This window comes from Pectinophora gossypiella, chromosome Z (assembly GCF_024362695.1).
Source record: "Pectinophora gossypiella chromosome Z, ilPecGoss1.1, whole genome shotgun sequence".
NCBI classification, from domain to species: Eukaryota; Metazoa; Arthropoda; class Insecta; order Lepidoptera; family Gelechiidae; genus Pectinophora; species Pectinophora gossypiella.
This window is the reverse complement of record NC_065433.1, coordinates 11528167-11547085: the sequence shown is the minus strand read 5'-3', so window position 1 is coordinate 11547085 and position 18919 is coordinate 11528167. Positions and strand designations below refer to the sequence as shown.

Here is an 18919-nt window from a genome sequence, read left to right as displayed (position 1 = left end):
TGGTGCTGCGATCTATCACCAAAGAATAATGAATATAAAATAAAACTAAGCACGTACTTATGAATAGTATTGTATAAAATAATTATGAAACTATCGAAACCTACGCGCACGCCACAGGTCTGACGATTTAATACTTTCAAAAATCGGTATTCGAGAGAGTAGTTTCGTGGACGGCCACATATCTGTCGCTAATTAAACTCGGAATTTATCCACTGCAAGAAAAGCGAAGAGCGACACAAGGGGTGACAAGAAATTTCGACTTCCTCTATCGTATTGATTTTTGCGATTATCCACAGGATCAACAGGTGGGTAGGCTGGCCCAGCCCGCGGATAATATAACGTAACGTTACCTTTACTCAAACACTTACTAAACGAGACATCTGGTAGTCCCTGGACGCAAATTTTATATTACTCAAGTTTTCCCCGTAGTTCCACCTTGTGTAGGTAGACTTCAGAACTTCCGCTAATATTATAACAGTTCTGTGAGTTATTCAAATGGTTCTTCTAAAAAGTTCAGAAAAAGATTCCCAAAATCTGTCTCGAAAAAGATAATTGTATTGTAATTTTTATTGTTTTTTATAAACTTTTATTATCAACGATTATAAAAATTATAGTTTTTCTCCAAAGCGTATACTTATGAACTTTACAGGATAGCTATAGTTTGGTTTTATGCCCGTAAACTATAAATTACCTTCGCTGTATTTTAAGGTAATGATTTTTCCCTAAAACGTTATATTGGATTTAATGGCCCGAATGAAGCATAGTAGATGCTTACTTACTGTTACTGATTCTAAACAACATTTATGATTTGATGTGTAGAACTTCTACTGCAGTTATTTACTATTTGCATACTAAATCCAAAATATAATAATAAAATACTACCGGGTGAGAGCCTTCAGCGCTCCCCATTTGTCCGGCCAAGTTGTTAATGCCATCTGCGGCAAATCTACAATAAGTCCCGTCAAAAAAATATAAAAGTTAGAAATAATAAGCACTATTAAGCCATCATGCTGTAAACTGTCGATTACGATTGATTACCTATAATATCCTTTGGAGAAAATGAACTGAGTGCGGTAATAAGGTATTTTTCACGCTGATGTCGGAAAGGAAGTGTTGTGGAAATTGTAACCCAATAGCTTAGCCAGCCAATAATATTATTATACCTATTTTATTAGCGACCCACCCCTATTGCATGCTTAACAGAGCACTACTATGCAATTTTATTTTTCTACCCAACTGGAAGTTCTAAAACAACATAACATTGCATCACCCTGTATTCCCGAAGAAGTGGGCAGAGGTGCATAGTATACATCCACTCCTCGTTAAGAAGTTTTAAAAGGGTTTTGATATTCTCCGTCATACATCTCCATTACTTGAAGGGTAATTCTTCGTGCATGGTTCTTTTGAGAGAGATATAAGGTGATTTTGGTGTTGTAGACGGTAGCCAGTGGAGTCTTTGGACCTTTACCATAATTTCATGCATTTCCTAACACTGGTTATACATAAATATAATAAAAGATATAAGTTTAAAAACTAAAATCCGTCTATGGAAAAATTACACTCTTTAAAATTATGAAACAAGAAAATTGGTATATTTTCTGAAATTCTTCCGAAGTGATGTTTAGGAGGTAGCCCTGCTAGATAGAACAGATTGGCATTCGACCACGGCTATCTCCTAAACATCATTTCGGATGAATTTCAAAAATTATACCTATTTTCTTGTTGCATACTTTAGAGAGAGTTATTTTTCCGTAGTCCGGTTTTAGTTTTTAAACTTATATTTATTTATATTATTTTTGGGTCTTATTTATTAAAATAACGTGGCATGTCTGAGTAATTATTAATATTATCATTTCAACATAATTATCGAGTAAATACCGGCAAACCTTTATTTATTTAAAGTTAATAATATGTACACGTATTTGTAATGTGCAAATTAAGTCCTTTCATTTGATAACCAACACAATTCCATTCGAAACAAAAAATATTTTCTTCCTCAGTTTACGTCCTTTAGAGGGCGCCACATTTAATTTGGCGTGACTTCACATAGCCTATAACCACCAATTGGACAATCAAGACGCTTCTAGTGACACTACACTCATTTTTAAATTCTGACAGGTAGATCAGAAGTTAGGTTGGAACAGACGTGCATACGCAGATACATACGTATTACATTCATACACAAACATATATATTTTTTCTCTATTTCAATTTGTCTATTAAAAGTGCATACTTATTTTTAAATGCGAACCATTTTAAATTGTTAGTGTAATCTGCACCACTACTTAATTTTATACACTTCGATTTATGCCTTTCACGCTGGCGGTATGATGCCAGAGGCGAATCCATTTTCACGTTGTTTTTTAGTACTATTTCTGTAATCGATAAAAGTATCTGAATAATAAACACTGTCTGTCTGATCAAAGTTTTTAATGTAAAATGGTACATACAGTTCACTACTAGTTTCATACTTTTATACTAGTCATACATTCGTACAGATTAATGAAGTTCAGATATTCCACTACAAAAAAGAGAATTTTATATTCGAGCTGGTGTTTTGGAGACAAATTAAAACTTTAACAGCAAATAGTGCACGCCGTTGATCACGAACCCTATTCTAGAAAAAATTAACCGATACAAAACATGATATACTTTGTAGCTACAGCATCAAAATAAGAATAGACTAGAAAATATTTTGGCTACCTACCTATATTTCTTTTAATTCTAATCAAAATAGTTTTTGATAATTAGGTGAGTTATCTTCTATTTCCCTTACCAACGGGATACCTTGTATAATAAACGATTCAGTTTCGTGATACATATGACATGTTTTGTTTTAAGCTAAAATTGCGAATTGAACTTAAATCCATGTCAAGGTTGTATAGTATTTCCCCTTGACCTACTTATTCAAATCATGGGGCAACTCGACGTATTTTGCGGTTATAAGGAGAACGGGCATTTTGGTACGCTCACCAATGTCAATCAAAATATGTAAAGTAGCATGCTGCATGCATGTAATAAAGTAATATTACATGCATGCAGCTATCTGACGAAGCCAGTACCTAGTTAATTGTGGCTTCTTGAACATAGGATTCATAACCAGATTCAGTATCGCAAGATATAGATTTGTTTAATTTCTTCCAATACTTATCTATACTTATAATAAATCTGTAGAGAGGTCAATTCTGTTCATTAAATATATTTACAAAATAACTATCAGGGGGTGTCAAAATAACTATTAGTGATCGATACTGATGCCAAAAATGCAATCAGTAAATTTTTTGTCTCTCTGTCTGTCTGTATGTTCCTTATAGAAACAAAAACTACTGGACGGATTTTAATGAAACTTGGTACAATTATTCTTCATACTCCTGGGCAGGTTATAGTATACTTTTCATCACGCTACAATCAATAGGAGCAGAGTAGTGAAGGGAAATTTTGGGAAAACGGGAGAAGTTACTTCATTTTTTAAGCTTCCGTCGCGTGAGCAGCCTTAATGGTTAAAGTTACATAGAAATCATGTATGACGGAAATATCTAAATATATAAAAGGAGAAACTGACTGACTGAATGACTGACATATAAACGCACAGCCTAAACGGCTAAACGTAGGCACTTGAAATTAGGAAGGGACGTAGCTTAGGTACCGTAGAGGTGCACTAAGAAAGGGATTCTCGAAATTCCCACGGGAACAGGAATTAGCGGGAAAACCCTTTTGTATAAAAATTCTAAACCGCTTAAGTTAGACGCTTGAAATTTGGCATGCAGGTACCATAGTTAACTTAAAGCTTAGTTGCAACTGGATATTGCAAAATTCCCACGGGAACGGGAGTTAGCGGGAAAAAACATTTGTATGATAAAATCTAAACCGCGTAAGGCCTCTGCCTCGAATTTTGCGGGCAGCGGGGCGGCGGCGGCGGCGGCGCGGGAGCGGCAGGATCTTATGCGTATCGTGAAATGGACCGGGTCTCGAAAACAGCGGCGCGGGAGCGGCGCGGGGGCGGGCAACGAGCGGTGCACTCCAGTCGAGCGGTGACCGTTGCGCGTCTGCATTGTAGTATAGTGTTGTACTTTTTTTTCGTGACGTAGGTATCAAAAATTCCTCGGACGTGCAAGAGCAAATTATTTCGGCAATCTTTGAGAGGAGACCCATATGGAACAGCAAAGATGTGAACCTCGCCATTTATTTTCCTTGCCCTATAGTAGGGATCCACTTCTTCTTTCGCCCACAATAAATCGAGCGTTAGGAATACATTTGAATCCAAAAGATGTTGTCGCCGATTTTCAGACATTTCGTTTGCGAATGTCGACAACACAACCACGAACACAACACTACACCGCTACAGTGCCGCGCGATCTGCCCGCTGGTTTCGAGAACAGGTATGCGTTGCCCGCCCCTCTCCCGCGCCGCCGCCGCTGCCGCTCCGCTGCCCGCAAAATTCGAGACCGAGGCCTTAGATAGATGTTTTCAATCTAGCATGCATGCTACGAATAAAAGCATGCATGCATACCTTAGTAAATATAAATTTTAGTTATGGCTGTATTTTGAAAAATGGGAATTGGCGGGTAAAAAAAAATTGTATGTAAAATCTAAACTGCATAAGTTAGATGCTTGAAATTTGACATGCATATATTATATACCTTGGTGAATGCAAAGTTAAAAATTTCAGATACCCGAGTGAGCAACCGGAACGTGGCAGACGCGTGAGGGCAGACGTCGTTGATGGTCGTGTCAAATATTGAATTTTGCGGGCGAACTTTTCACTATTCTTGGATGGTTCAAATCTTTCGTAGGTAGTTTTCTGTTGAATTTTCCAGGCGGACGTTTCACGGCGTATTTCTGTTGTAATTTTTAAATTTTGTTTAAATTTTCGAAACTCATCGTATTTTCCTAAAATATCAAACCAAATCATAAACTAATAATCTAGAAATTAATAACAATTCATTATTTAACTGAGCTACTTATACTGTAACCTCATTTAAAAATAATAAAATTAAGCATTTTTTAACTTTTCTCCCACACACACAAAGATCTTTCTTTTATAACACGCCACGCGGGCGGAGTCGCGGGCAAAAGCTAGTTATAAATAAGATTGACCGTAAATGTATTGTATTGTGCATCCTCCAATAGTAATGTAGGGCTATTTCTGGTATTTACCAATTTTACAAAAACCTCGTGTATTTAGGTATAAGCAATTATGGTTATTTATACATATACAAACGCACACGCATACCTGCATATTAGTACACACGCGCCTGCAAATTCGCATAGGTACACACGCAACCACACGATACACAACGCGCGCACACATACATACTTTTTTAGGTTTATTGTTATATTCTTGCCACTTAGTACATAAATCGATGCTGAAAACCATTATTTATAGAGGTGGAAGCCTGGAGTGTTCACATACAGGTCACCCTAATTTATATTCCAACCTCTACAAATTGCATTACCTGTTGATAAACATATATAATAGTGAATAATAGATGAAACAGAAGCGGAAGATAGCTCATTTAATTGACTAAAACTAATTAGATTTTCTCTTTTTAATTTTTAAGATATTTAAATTATATTTTCAGTTTTTTATGCTTTAGTTATAATTGTTGCATAGACGTTTTGAAAATTAGTCTAGAATAGTGTACGCATTTAATACAGTAAATTGTTTACTGTCAAAGTTTTAAATCTGTTTTCAAAACACCAGCTCAAATATAAATTCACTTTTTCCAGTAAAATAGCAGAACTTCAATAAGCTGCATTACGAAAAAAATATGACATAAATTGTAGTTACCAGCATGAAAAAACTGAATAAGCTAGAAACAAAATCATAAGAGGTTTGGCAACCCTAAAGATTTTTAAAGTTATTTATTATCAAATTAGTTTTAGACAATTAGATGTGCTATTTTCTATTTCCATTTAGTCCATTATTTACGGGTCACCCTTGCTATCTACCTAGCACTCAATGGAGGAAATAAAGTTTTTAAATGTATATCAAATTAGATGGTGTTTGCTCGCTGCGTGCCGAAATCAGTAGCAGTACGTAAACCTCCAGAGTAAACTTTCTTATCCACTTAAAGATGACGTATAAACCGACATAAAATAAATTCGTAGCACAAGTTAAGCGGTTTCCATACCAGCGACATGCCTATTTTCTTCATCCGGATACTCGGACTATATTATTCATTCACTCGGTATAAATCATCCGTCCGTTTCCTTTTCGGCAGATAAGAAAATGCCAGGTATAACTCTTAAAATGAATTTAGGAGAAATTTGCTGGTGGAGGTACTTGTAAGACATTATTTTGGTATAATTATTAGTAAGTATCATTAACTGGTCCAGAGTATGAGCCTTGTAATAAGACTCTTGAAAAGGACTCTTAAACGATGTACCCGTGAGGGATTTGTCCAACTGGTTGTACTACGGAGAAGTAAATTACCCATAGTTCAACTCTTTTTTTATATTTATGATTATATGACCCGTGGTACAACGGTGGAATTATGTCCAACTGGTTGAACCACGGGGATAAGATGAACATCTACAAAACAAATGACTATCAAGCGATTGGTGCAATAAAGGTGCAATATACCTAAATACCATGCATAGAATAAGTTTCATTTCATTTATTTACCTTTTGATTTTCTTAATTAACCAAACGCGACTTATTTACTTCAAGAATGTACCCATTTTCAGGAATTCCAATGTTTTTACTTCGTTCTTTATGTATGTCCATGCCTCATTGATTTACCCGGTTGGTATTAAGGGTAATACAGAACACATTCCGACCACTCTTTTCTCAGGTTTGGACTTTATATGTCCCAATATCTTAGCCTTGTTCCAGTAGTTGTTCCATAGATACATTTAAATTTCCCAGTAGTACAACTAGTTGGACCAAGGAAAGAACAACTCACTCCAGTTTAGCCAGTGGTAAAGATGTTTCCCCATAGAACAACCAGTTGAACTATGGGTAACTTTACTTCTCCGTAGTACAACCAGTTGGACATCGCAGTTGTACCACGGGTCGGGAGGGCGTTCAGGGAATAAAAACATCTAAACTCAGTAATGGAATAACGATAAATGGACATACCTAATATAATTAGTATAACATTTTCAGTCGATATTGCGATATTGTCAATAATAAAAAAAGACGTGGAAATCCTACTTAATACAACGAACATAGTTTTTCAAAAATATGACCTTGTACATTTATAAAACCAAAACCCCAAAAACAGGCAGACAAATATTTCAGTTAAATAATATCCCGATTGAAAATGTAAGAACTGTAAATATCTAACAGCAGCATAACAACGAATGACTCAAGATTTACAATTATTGATTACGTCTAAACGTTGAAATTAGAATAGCAATGTTAAAACGAGCATTCCATAACAAGGACTGCATGTTCAAGGCCAAGATAGCCAAAGCAATGAGAAATCAATGCATCAAAACTTTCGTGTGGAGTATAGCCCTCTATGGATGTGAAACTTAGACACTGTCACAGAAAGACAGAGAGAGACTCGAAGCCTTTGAAATGTGGCGTTGGAAGAGGGTGGAAAGAATAAGTTGGACGGAAAGGGTTACTAATGAAGAAGTGCTAGTAAGGGAAAGGATTCTTCCTCTCTACTCTTCCTTTCTAGCAAGAGAGGAAGGGGAAGACCAAGAAGAGCTTACATGGAACAAATTAAAAAAAAGTTACCGACTGTAATTGTTACCGTGAAAATATGTATTTTGCATATACATATAGATACTTATTCCATTCATTAAACCTATAAATACAAACCTATGATAGACGAGCTTTAAGTCTAATGGTGTAGAATTTTTTTGTAAATGTGTGGGATTGACATAAGGTGAAATGTCAATCATTGATGTATTATATCTTACTATAGTAACGTTGCGACTTTTGATTGTCATAGTCATTTGCAACATGGCCGGTTCCAGATCAAATTGCTTTTTCGATTAAATAATGATTATAATTAATCATTATTTTGAGAAACAAGAAACATTTATTGAGAAGCTGTGTAGGTACATACATGCAGGTATCAAACATTATGAAATCATTCATTCAGTCATTTTATCGATTCTGTACCGACATGAAATAGTTCCTAATATAGTGAAAGCCTGTGCAGCACAAATATCAAACGTACAGAGCTTCCTCGTATTACTACTTAAGGAGCCGGAGCCACTGACTGCAAATATTTTGCCTATAAAATTCAAATGCTGCGGAATTACTAGTTTGTTTCTCGGAAAAGAGTCTACTTGTATGTAGCTATCCGATTGCATAATATTTTCCATTCCTGGAACGAAATCTCAGTTACTGCATTTTATATTTATACGGTTCTCTTCTTCTTAATTAGTTACTGCTAAAACTAATCGTTTCTTTCACTAATTTATTATCTGTAGCATGTTTTTTTTTGGTCTCATTCTATTTATTTTAGAAGTACCACTCTCCGGGTTTTTTAAATATTTCTGCAAAGTTGTTTTTTTCATTCACGATACTGAGCAATTCCCTTCTTCAGCGCATCATGATCCGCTGACTGCTTTACTTTTTATTTTTTCCAACTCTTGCGATTGTGGCTATCTCAATGCAATTCATCTGTAATACATTAGGTGACATCGCTTAGCTATCCACAAAAGATTCCAGATCCGATAGAGATTAAAACGAGATATGTATATAATGTTAACAACATTTTTTTGCGCTGTATTGCTGTATTACGTTATCATCAAGCTTTGTTGTAGGTATTTCAATCTAAATGTTCGTTCAGCGATCTAAGCGGCTGATGGTAATTCAGACACAGTAGTTATCGATATCGTAGGTGATTGAATTTTACCTACAGTTTTAGTTTTAGTCGCATTAGCTCTATGTGCAATAATGTTCTTAGCCACACCTCTATCAAATGTTAATTCTTTATTATAACCATGATTTTTATAAATTAGTCTACTCAAGCATATTTTAGGTTATAATCACTGCATAGTTCTAAAGCGAGAAGAGGGAGAAGGCGGTGGAGCGAATACTACACAACAATTGATATGAATAGCTCAACGGTCTGGCAGAATGGCCTCAGGCTTCATACCGGAACACGACGCTGATTGTCGATTAATCTGGTTTACAGCAACCTGGCCAAAAGCGTATATAAGGTTCACGTCGAATAGGGGTGTCCTTAATCTAGAGGATAGTGGACCAAGACTGGTACTCTTTGACCCGAACTTTAGAAAAATAATGTTAAGTAATTTTAAATTAATATATCTAAAATATTATGTAAGTTAGGGGGGTCTTAGTTTATGTACCTATTTAGAAATATCTACTGGTGTGTTTCTTCGATTATTGAAAATGTTTTTCGAAAATTAACAGATCTTAAGTATTTATATATTCCAACAAAGCTCAAAGTGTGGATTTGAGGGATGATGGTTCCAGTGACCTTTCTTTAATATCGGCTCCGACCGTCGAACCATACATATTAGCTCGACAAATTCCTTAAATAACTTAGGAAGTAGGATAACATCGTCATTGTAAAATGGAAGGTAGATTTCTTACTAAATAACTCATAACCATATACTTAGAATGATTCGTAATCGATTCGTGAAATTTAATTTAATGTACGTTAGTCAATCGAATTTACAACTTCTCTTTCATTTCCACGGCTCTTTCAGATGGTATTTCTGGTACAACTATATCCAATCCAAATCATCGCTAATTTTGTTTGGTTTTAGAAAAATAGGAAAGGTAGAATAGATCTTAGTTTTCCTAAATGGATCTTTTTATACCGCGCCCCGGCTGTGTCTAAATTAAGGATGCCTCGAGTCGATCGATTTTGTTCCGCCTACAATAAAATACAATAAAATACCTACGCCATTTTCTACTGGAACAAGTAATCACTCATAATACCCACTGTGAAACGACATTTATAATTAATTCCGATAACTCGTACCTATTTAGTATTTGTTTTGTCTCTAAGTTCTGTATGATTCTTGTGGATTGTCCATACAAAAGAGCCGGTACAAGTCTCATTTTTTGCAGTTTTTGTATTATATCACCCAGATACTATGAATTTAATAGACTGAGAGATCCATCATTTAATCTATGGTGTCAAATGATATATTTCTCGCAGTTGGCAGCCTTAGATGAGTCGAATGCCGCATTGGCATTCTGTGACTTCTCCCAATCGTCGAAAATGTGTCAAAAAAACGTAACACTCGCATCTTTGTGTGATACCGCTCCTAAATAACATTTTCACGAATTTTCGCACCTTTTCGATTCGAATTGAATCCAGTTCCAACTATTGCTTAACAAGATAAATGTTTTAACATAAAATTAAATCAAATCGAGGATATTAAAGCAGTATAAATAGAAATGTCATTAAATGATCAAGTAAAACGAAATAAAATTATGCTAGAGAGATCAAAAAATCTATGCGTATTCGGGACCAGTCAATACGAGAGGTATTATTGTGAAAATAAAAAGGATTTTACTTGTCCGCTCACGTAGGGCGAGCATATTGCTATATGCTGATAGCCTCGCCTCCGGCTGTTGGGGTCTGCCCTGGACCCTGGTGTGCTTAATTAAACACGAGTTACATTGTTTCATTATCTATATAAATACTTTCAGGTGTGTATATGAAAAATGATCATCATTGACCTTAAACGTCTGTTTCAGACGATTTGAAAGAAAGAAAGAAAGAAACGTTTATTATTATTTATGACGTCATTGCCTCGAAGAAATGCACTGCGATGAAAAAATATAATTATGTAATTCAAACATATAGGTTATTAGGTACATAATGTCTTACATATTTTAGGGGCAGTGAGTATATGCACTTTTAACCAAAACTACTCTGATATTCGTACCAAACTAAAGGGGTGAATTCCGTATTGGCGAATGTGCCGCGAATTTGCTCGATTGCGAAAAGCCCCCATTGAAGTGCATTACTTAGTTAGTGCAATCTGTTCGAGAGTCACTCGTGTGCTGCACGCGCGACTTGTAACTTCGAGCGAGAACTGCGCTATTCATTGCGGCCAATTCGATCCACTGACCTAAAGGTATATCCCGGCCGCAGTAAGACCAGGAGTAGATAAGTAGGGACCACGGAATAGAAGAAAGAGGTTGGAAGGGCAGTGGTAGCGCGAAACGCGCGCCATAAGTATGAGCAATTAGTTCATTAGTACTTTAACTTTACACTCCAAACTTTGCCACGCACGGAACTCCGTGAAAATATGTATATTAAAAGGTCGTTTTGTGTATTATAAATTACAAGGCAATAAGTCAAATATCGACTACCATGCAAGGAGATCCCTCCTTATCACAGGAAAGCTAAAAACCTACAATGATCGCCTATTTATCAGAAAAAAAAGTACTTTTGTGTACAGTATCTTACGAGAAGTAATAAAATTGCAGTTTCATCATAACAAGACAGCACCAATTTTCTGCATTCGAATCTCGAAAATGAATAGGCGAAAGTTTTGTTAAGTTAAAGGAAATACTAGTTTATATATGTATTATTTGTTGTTACAAGTAAACTTGGTCCGAAACATGCAATCATTAATTACGTCACGAGTTAAGTCTCTTTTGTTTGTAACTATTTTCTTTTATTTCTATTTTTTCTTTTCTTTTCTTCCACTGTGGGAAATAGGCATGAGTTTATGTACGTATTTTCTTTTATTTTGGTGCAATAAATTATATTTGAATTTTATCATTGGTTCGGTACTGGTATACCCTCGTTCCGTCGTCTACGGTTAGCAAAAGAAAGGTCGAATCGAAGTTCCCTATGGTTAAGCAGGATAGTAAAGTATGGAAAATGAATGGTTGGCGTACCTCCTGTTAAAATGACAGTTTTTGTACAGGTCGGTCGTAGTATGTATGAAGCACATTAATTATAAAAAAAAATCTTGTAAATATATGTTTTGAAAATTATGCGAAGTGAAAGATCACTTGTTCAAAATAACTGTTCTAGCATCACTAATGACATGACTGGGAAATAAGTTGACTGGCGGTTGGGTAGACACATAAGTCGATCTTATTTTTATGTTCTGTGTAATAGCAAAACCTTACAATGATTCTTAGGTATTTTTCTTTTATATAGTAATTTTAGGAAAAAATGGTTCATGTATGAGAAGCTACGCGGTATTGTATGTATTTTTTATTACTTCGCTGTATTATTTACCTCGCTAACATAAGTGCTCTCCATATTAGGTAAGAATTGGTGGTCAAAATAAAATGTTTATAGTCCGTAATCATCTGTATAGACTCTTATAAATATAAATAAGGGGTAAACGACGAGAGGGCGAGTAAAATCGATTGCTTTTGCTTGGGTATTTTATTGGGACCTGCTAATGGTTACGACTTGCGGTAAATTAATACCCATTTGAGATTGATAAAAAAAACGTTCCTTGCACCTAATTTATGGGAGTCTATCAGATTTCAAATACATGTCAAACGTTATAAACAATATTATATTTGATGGCCATAGCAGCACTCCCTCACTAACCCTAGAAAATTCACGTATTGAGAAAGCCTTTCTTTCCTGGTGCTTTTGAAAATCTATTGGCTACTTGTTCTTAAATGGTTCATAGAGAACATGGACCTTTTTCTTGTGTCAAGATGTTTTGTTTTGAAATTAATGTAAACAGTAGGTATTACGGCAAGCCTCGTGCTTTCTTGTCGTCCAAGCCATATGCTAGACACTGTCAGGACAGCAAGACTAACCGCCACAAAATCGATTCGATTTAGATTTCGAAGACCACGCTGCTACTACTCCTGCGACTACGCATACGTAACCACAAGACCATCTTCTCGAGACTTTATCTTCGGCATAGTCCGCATCACTGTATGCTACGAAATAATTTGGTAAATTCTGGCACAACGGCTTGATCTAAAAGCCGTTGTGCCTTTTCGCCGGGTTTACCAGAGAGTCCCATATGTATCATAAGAGGCTTTCTCTCAAATCAAACCTTTCACTACATCGTTAAAGGGATACTACCAACATCGCACCCGATTCATAAAAGGCTTCGGTGTGCGTCAAGCTAGCGGCCTCAAAAAAAAAATGGGCACGAAAAAATAATTTGACCATACCAAAAAATAGTACTCTTATTGAAAAAAATAGTACCTGTTGTAAAAAAATTAGTACCATCACGGTTCTGGAATTATAGCCATGTTTTATTGCACTTGCTAGCTTGACGGTGAGCGAAATTTGGCGAGAGTTAACGACAAGGTCTTTCGCTTTGATTTAAACGCCAAAAAATAGTATCGAAATAGTACTCACCCCCTGCAAAATACCGAAAGTAGTACTTCAACGGTTCCAAAGTTATAAAGGTAGTTCTTTGATCCCGCTAGCTTGACGTTTTGAAAATACCTATTATCTGGGGAATGCTTGCATACTTCAGTTTGTAACTAATGTCAATAAACTCGTATGAAATAGTACTCCCTACCATCATAATTTGGACCTGATTCTCTTTGTAGAAATATGTCAAAAAGTCATTATAACCTATGTCATACATTTATCAAGACGAGTACAGTCGCGAACAAAATTATTACACATGGTCAAGAATGTTGTCAGATTTCAGTATTTTTCCCCATTTTTGGGTAAAAATTGGTGAAGTGCCAGGGTTGTTAGATGAAAGTAATATCATTGTTGAAACTCTTTGAGTTATTCTACAAATACTGCAAATTGTTTATTAACAAACACTTCGATCCGTAACAAATTCAACATGAAGGTATAAATTATAAAATAAAACAGCAGATTAAAAATGTATTATGATGTATTAAAATCACAGATTGTTTTCGATAAGAACTAGACCCATGCAGCCATTTTCTATTAAAATTAGTGCATATGGGTGTATGCAATAGGATTTTTTTGTAATAGCAGCACTGAAGTGCAAAGAAATGGTAGGGTAGACCTCCAAAATGGCAATACTTACGAATAAATTGTGAGGTTATGTAATTGTCTACGTGACTGTATCAACAACAAATGTATGGCATAGGTTATGATGATTTTTTAACATTTCTACAAAGAGAATCGGATCAAAATTAAGATGGTAGGGAGTACTATTTCATACGAGTTTATTGACATTAGTTACATACTGAAGTATGCAAGCGTTCCCCAGATAATAGGTATTTTCAAAACGTCAAGCTAGCGGGATCAAAGAACTGCCTTTATAACTTTGGAACCGTTGAAGTACTACTTTCGGTATTTTGCAGGGGGTGAGTACTATTTCGGTACTATTTTTTGGCATTTAAATCAAAGCGAAAGACCTTGTCGTTAACTCTCGCCAAATTTCGCTCACCGTCAAGCTAGCAAGTGCAATAAAACATGGCTATAAATCCAGAACCGTGATGGTACTAATTTTTTTACAACAGGTACTATTTTTTTTAATAAGAGTACTATTTTTTGGTATGGTCAAATTATTTTTTCGTGCCCATTTTTTTTTGAGGCCGCTAGCTTGACGCACACAGGCTTCGTCCTCTTCCTTTTAATGTTCCGTTTATACTAGTGACATTCCTAAACTGAATTATCGTTGACAATGCCTTGGTCAAGCGGTGTATTTCTTAAAGGGAAATTATAACTCTCCATGAGCACACCGTCAACATGAAGATGTTAGAAGGAGGCGAGTCAAATATCTCGGCGTACTCTTAGATAGACATCTAACGTTTTGTGCCCTTATTTAAACGTGTCCGTGGTCGCACCTCCTTTGTAATGGGCCGTCCTCACTGTCTCTTAAACAAGCGTAGTAAATAATCCTGCAACCGTCCGGCCATGACCTACGCAGGGGCCATCTAAGCAAGTCCCTCTTACAAATCAATTACAGGTAGGTAATACAGTCATAAGCAATATAATGTACCCACTTTAGGACTCTGTCGCACTATCATATTTGACATTTCGTGAGAGTTACAGTTCAATTTGTCAAAAAAGTTAATGTGACATGGTACCAAAGTGTATACGTACATATTATTGCTCGTGACCGTACAAAATGTATAAGAAGGTGGATTACTCATTACACTTAATTTCGACCTACTTGTGTTTAAGACTATCCTCAATCACGCTACGTTCTTCTGCTTAAAATTCGTAATTTATCGAATGTTGGTGGCAGACCATAAACAACCATGATTACAGCATGAGGTAGTTTGCCTCATAAACCGACGACAGCTTATTCCATTTCTATGAATGTTAATCTATCCACACTCGTCGGCTAGGGCGATCAGAATTCATAAATATATTACTTTTCTTCCAATTTTCTCCCCCGCCTGTGTATAGTCATTTATACCTAGAAACACGAAGCATAATATGGCTGAAACGTCTGTTGCACCGAATACATTTAGAAAACGATTAATGAAGATAGCAAATCTACCCACATAATATTTTATTTTGTTGAACCATTTTTACTGCGAAATAGTAAAAGACATATTTGTTCTAATGTGACGTTTTGGAAAACAAGATGCAAGATTTTATTCTTATTCTGAAAATGATTTTAGTTTTACTTGGGGTCTTCTTTTTATCGTGTAGGTTATGAGGTGGAATGAAACTCATCAACCCCAGGGTTGTTAACTCCAGAGTTAGGGTTAATATTGAGCCGCCAAAGGCCCCTGACATGGCTCACGTAACGACTGCTTACTTATCAGTAAGTAGTAACCGGGACCAACGGCTTAACGTGCCTTCCGAAGCACGGATCATCTTACTTTCGGACAATCTGGTAATCAGCCAGTAATGTCCTAACCAAACTAGGGACCACAAAGTAATTTTTGTGATATGTCCCCACCGGGAATCGAAGAACCTCCGGATCGTGAGCCCAACGCGCAATCACTGGACCACGAAAGTCGTTAAGCATAAGTAATGATGATAAATAACAGAAAATATTTTTAATGTTCAAAAGAAAAATGCTCACATTTGAAGCAAACAACTTGCGATAATTGCGCACGCTCGCTCTTACGGTAAAAAAACTTCCCATAGAATTGTACGTACAAAGCGTCCGAATGAAACCTTTTTTAGCTTTTTATTATTTTTTATCGTGCAGATTTTTCCACCCAGTCTGCAGTTATGACTTAGTTATACATGTTTCAAAATGAAGATTTATGAGCTAACTTAGCACCAGATTTTCATCGTTTTATTTTTAATGAAAGATATTTATACAAGTAGCTTTCAGTAATATCACTTTGGGATAATCAGATATGATTTTAAGTATATTCTGCAAGAGTGCAAACACGTGACGGAATTATCTTTTCTTGTTTTTAGCATACTATGCTAATTTATTTTAGACTGGTCATAATTGTGAATGGGAAGGGTGCTCGCTCAAATCCGGGGTACCTTAAGATTAAATTAAATTGAAATAAGTTAAATAGAGAAAATAAAATGTTTTTCGTTACCTAGCTTAAAAATAATAATTAAGTAAGTGACTTCCTTCATACTCGTTTTTTTTTTCAGAAATGTTATTAATTACGTATTTATAAACATTAAAGTTAATGTTTTAATGCCTATAGTTGTTTTCACTCAAATGGACCGATATGAAAACATTACACCGTTTAGTGAAATATTAGGAAAAACGACTTTGCCCAAAGGGAATGCCTAAAGCGGGTGTGCTATTTTACCATAGCTGGTACGTCCGCAGGTAGACAAGATAAAGCTAAAATACACGTATGTGTATTTTCCTGATTCTGAAACAATACAGAAAAATATTTTGTTTTATTTATAAGTACTTATTAGAAAACCAAAATGAACAATATTTTTACCTTTATCATTTGATATGATTCTATGTTAAGTTTTACTTTGATATCCATTTGTGTTATTTAACTGAACGCAGCCTTTATATCTACCCTATCACCTGTTGTTAAAATAATTATTTTTTTAATGTGTTTTATTTACATCGCATTAAGAATAATTATAACTCTTTTTGTAACAAAATCTTAGATCTTGATGTGTTCCATGATCCGCTGAATAGAGAAAAATTCTAGATTATATAAAGCTCGACAGATACGACTTATATTTAGTTATATTTACCTAATAATTTTCTAATTTTTAAGTTTGCTGTGTAATTTTAATTTTACTTTATTTTTAAATTCCCCTTAATTGTATAAGTTATGTACGCCATAATTGTCATATAAATACATATTAGTCACAATGCCGTAACCTTCTAAATGTAAAAATGTTTTAATGTGTGTGATGTGGCTGTACCTACTTTATAAATAAATAAATCGCATTTCAACTTTGATAAGAGAGTAACCCTGGCCTCACCTTCAACTCTGTTGCAATCCTATATGTGCATGTGGCTTTAATCAAGGATTCCAATTTAAACACGCGCACTACTTACCTTTACAAATAACACAACGTGCAATGAAGCTACCACATCATCCGATTTGATTTTGCTTACGTATTAGAACATTTAAACATATATATTTTTAAGTAAATATTTGCAGTAACAAAGAAAGAAAATCTAATAATATTTACATTGTTCATTGAACAAAACCTTTTTCCTAGCTGTATTTTTTCTTTTATAATGTCATCTGTTTTGTTTATAATTGTCGTTCTTTTCTAATGCCAAGATATCAATTACAAAAACTCTACGAATGTTATATTTATTTTCATTATCCTATACGGGATACGATTTCAAGATTTATTTAATCCTACATTAAAAGGAGCGAGCACACATTCGAACATTTTTGGCAAAGGTTTTGTTCAATAAACAAACATCATAGTGCAAAAACTTAGAATGTAGTCCTTCAATTTCTTTAGAAGTAAGTGTTCTGCAAATTACTTGAGTAAAAAGCATTGAAGACCGTTATGTAATATAATCTACCATTGAATTGTACATTGTACCTATATTACGGTATGGGTAAAATGTACGTAGACTGTTTTAATTCCCTAGTTTGCATTGTGTTACGGCAAGTTTTAACTTAATTGGATAGTTTTATATTACGAGGGTTCCGAGGGTGGGAAGGGGGTTGACTTTGCTGTTGTGAAACCAACTGCAAAAAAGTTCGTAAGTAATCGAAAAAAAAAAATAAGTTTTTGTAATTGAAAATCTGTTCGCTCCTTACATGGAAATACTTAGGTCGATTGTTTTACCAGCGTCAAATTAGTTTGTGATTACAAAAACACATGTTTTTTATGACACTACAAATTTACAATTTTTGAATATATATATTCCTTTACTTGAAGAAAGTGAAAATAGTCAGTGTAAATTTTATCTTTTTTATTTTAGCAAATAAAAAGAGTTCTCTCAAGAAGTAATCAATAAAATCCCTCAAAATTTATTCAATTGTATTGATGATTTTGTACATGAATGTTGGTTTTTAGTTATTTTACAGCCCCCAGTCTTCTATTAGAATAATACTGTGGTAAAAAGTCGATAAAAACAAAGTTTTGAATCAGATATTTTTTTAAGTTATAATAGTTTTGCACTTATTTTACAAAATTAAAATAAGTTAGTATTATTATTATAAAGGGTGTTAGTGACATCGTAACGAAAACTTTAAGGCATGATTCAGACCATGATTCTGAGTTGATATCAAGTGGAATTTTCCGTCGCAAAAGTATGAAATTGTAAATAATTAAAAAAAACACTAAATTTTTACATGAATTTTCCGACAGGAAATTCCACTTGATATGAACTCAGAATCATTCGTTACGTACTTATACGACGATTACTGAGAGGATGATTCGGCTCATTATTCTGAATTCATATCAAGTGGTATGCTCCATACAAGCTACCACCCCCCATTTTAGGGAAGTGGAAGGTTAGAAAGAGACTAAAAATAGTCTGTGTCACTTTCCATCCCTTCAAGTAACTTCACTTAAAAAATCACGTCAATTCGTCGCTCCGTTTTGCCGTGAAAGACGGTCAAATAGACAGAGACACACATGTTCTTTCGTATTTATAATATTATAGTATAGTACAGTATGGATATATTAATTTAATTCATATGGTGGCTATTATTTATATC

At 35.0% G+C, this 18919-nt stretch overlaps 1 protein-coding gene across 1 annotated transcript in view; it reads left to right on the top strand.

Annotated features, from left to right (window-relative positions):
* The window catches only part of LOC126379820 (SCY1-like protein 2), a 271967-nt gene that overhangs the window by 65671 nt on the left and 187377 nt on the right, over positions 1 to 18919 (top strand). The window lies entirely within an intron of this gene.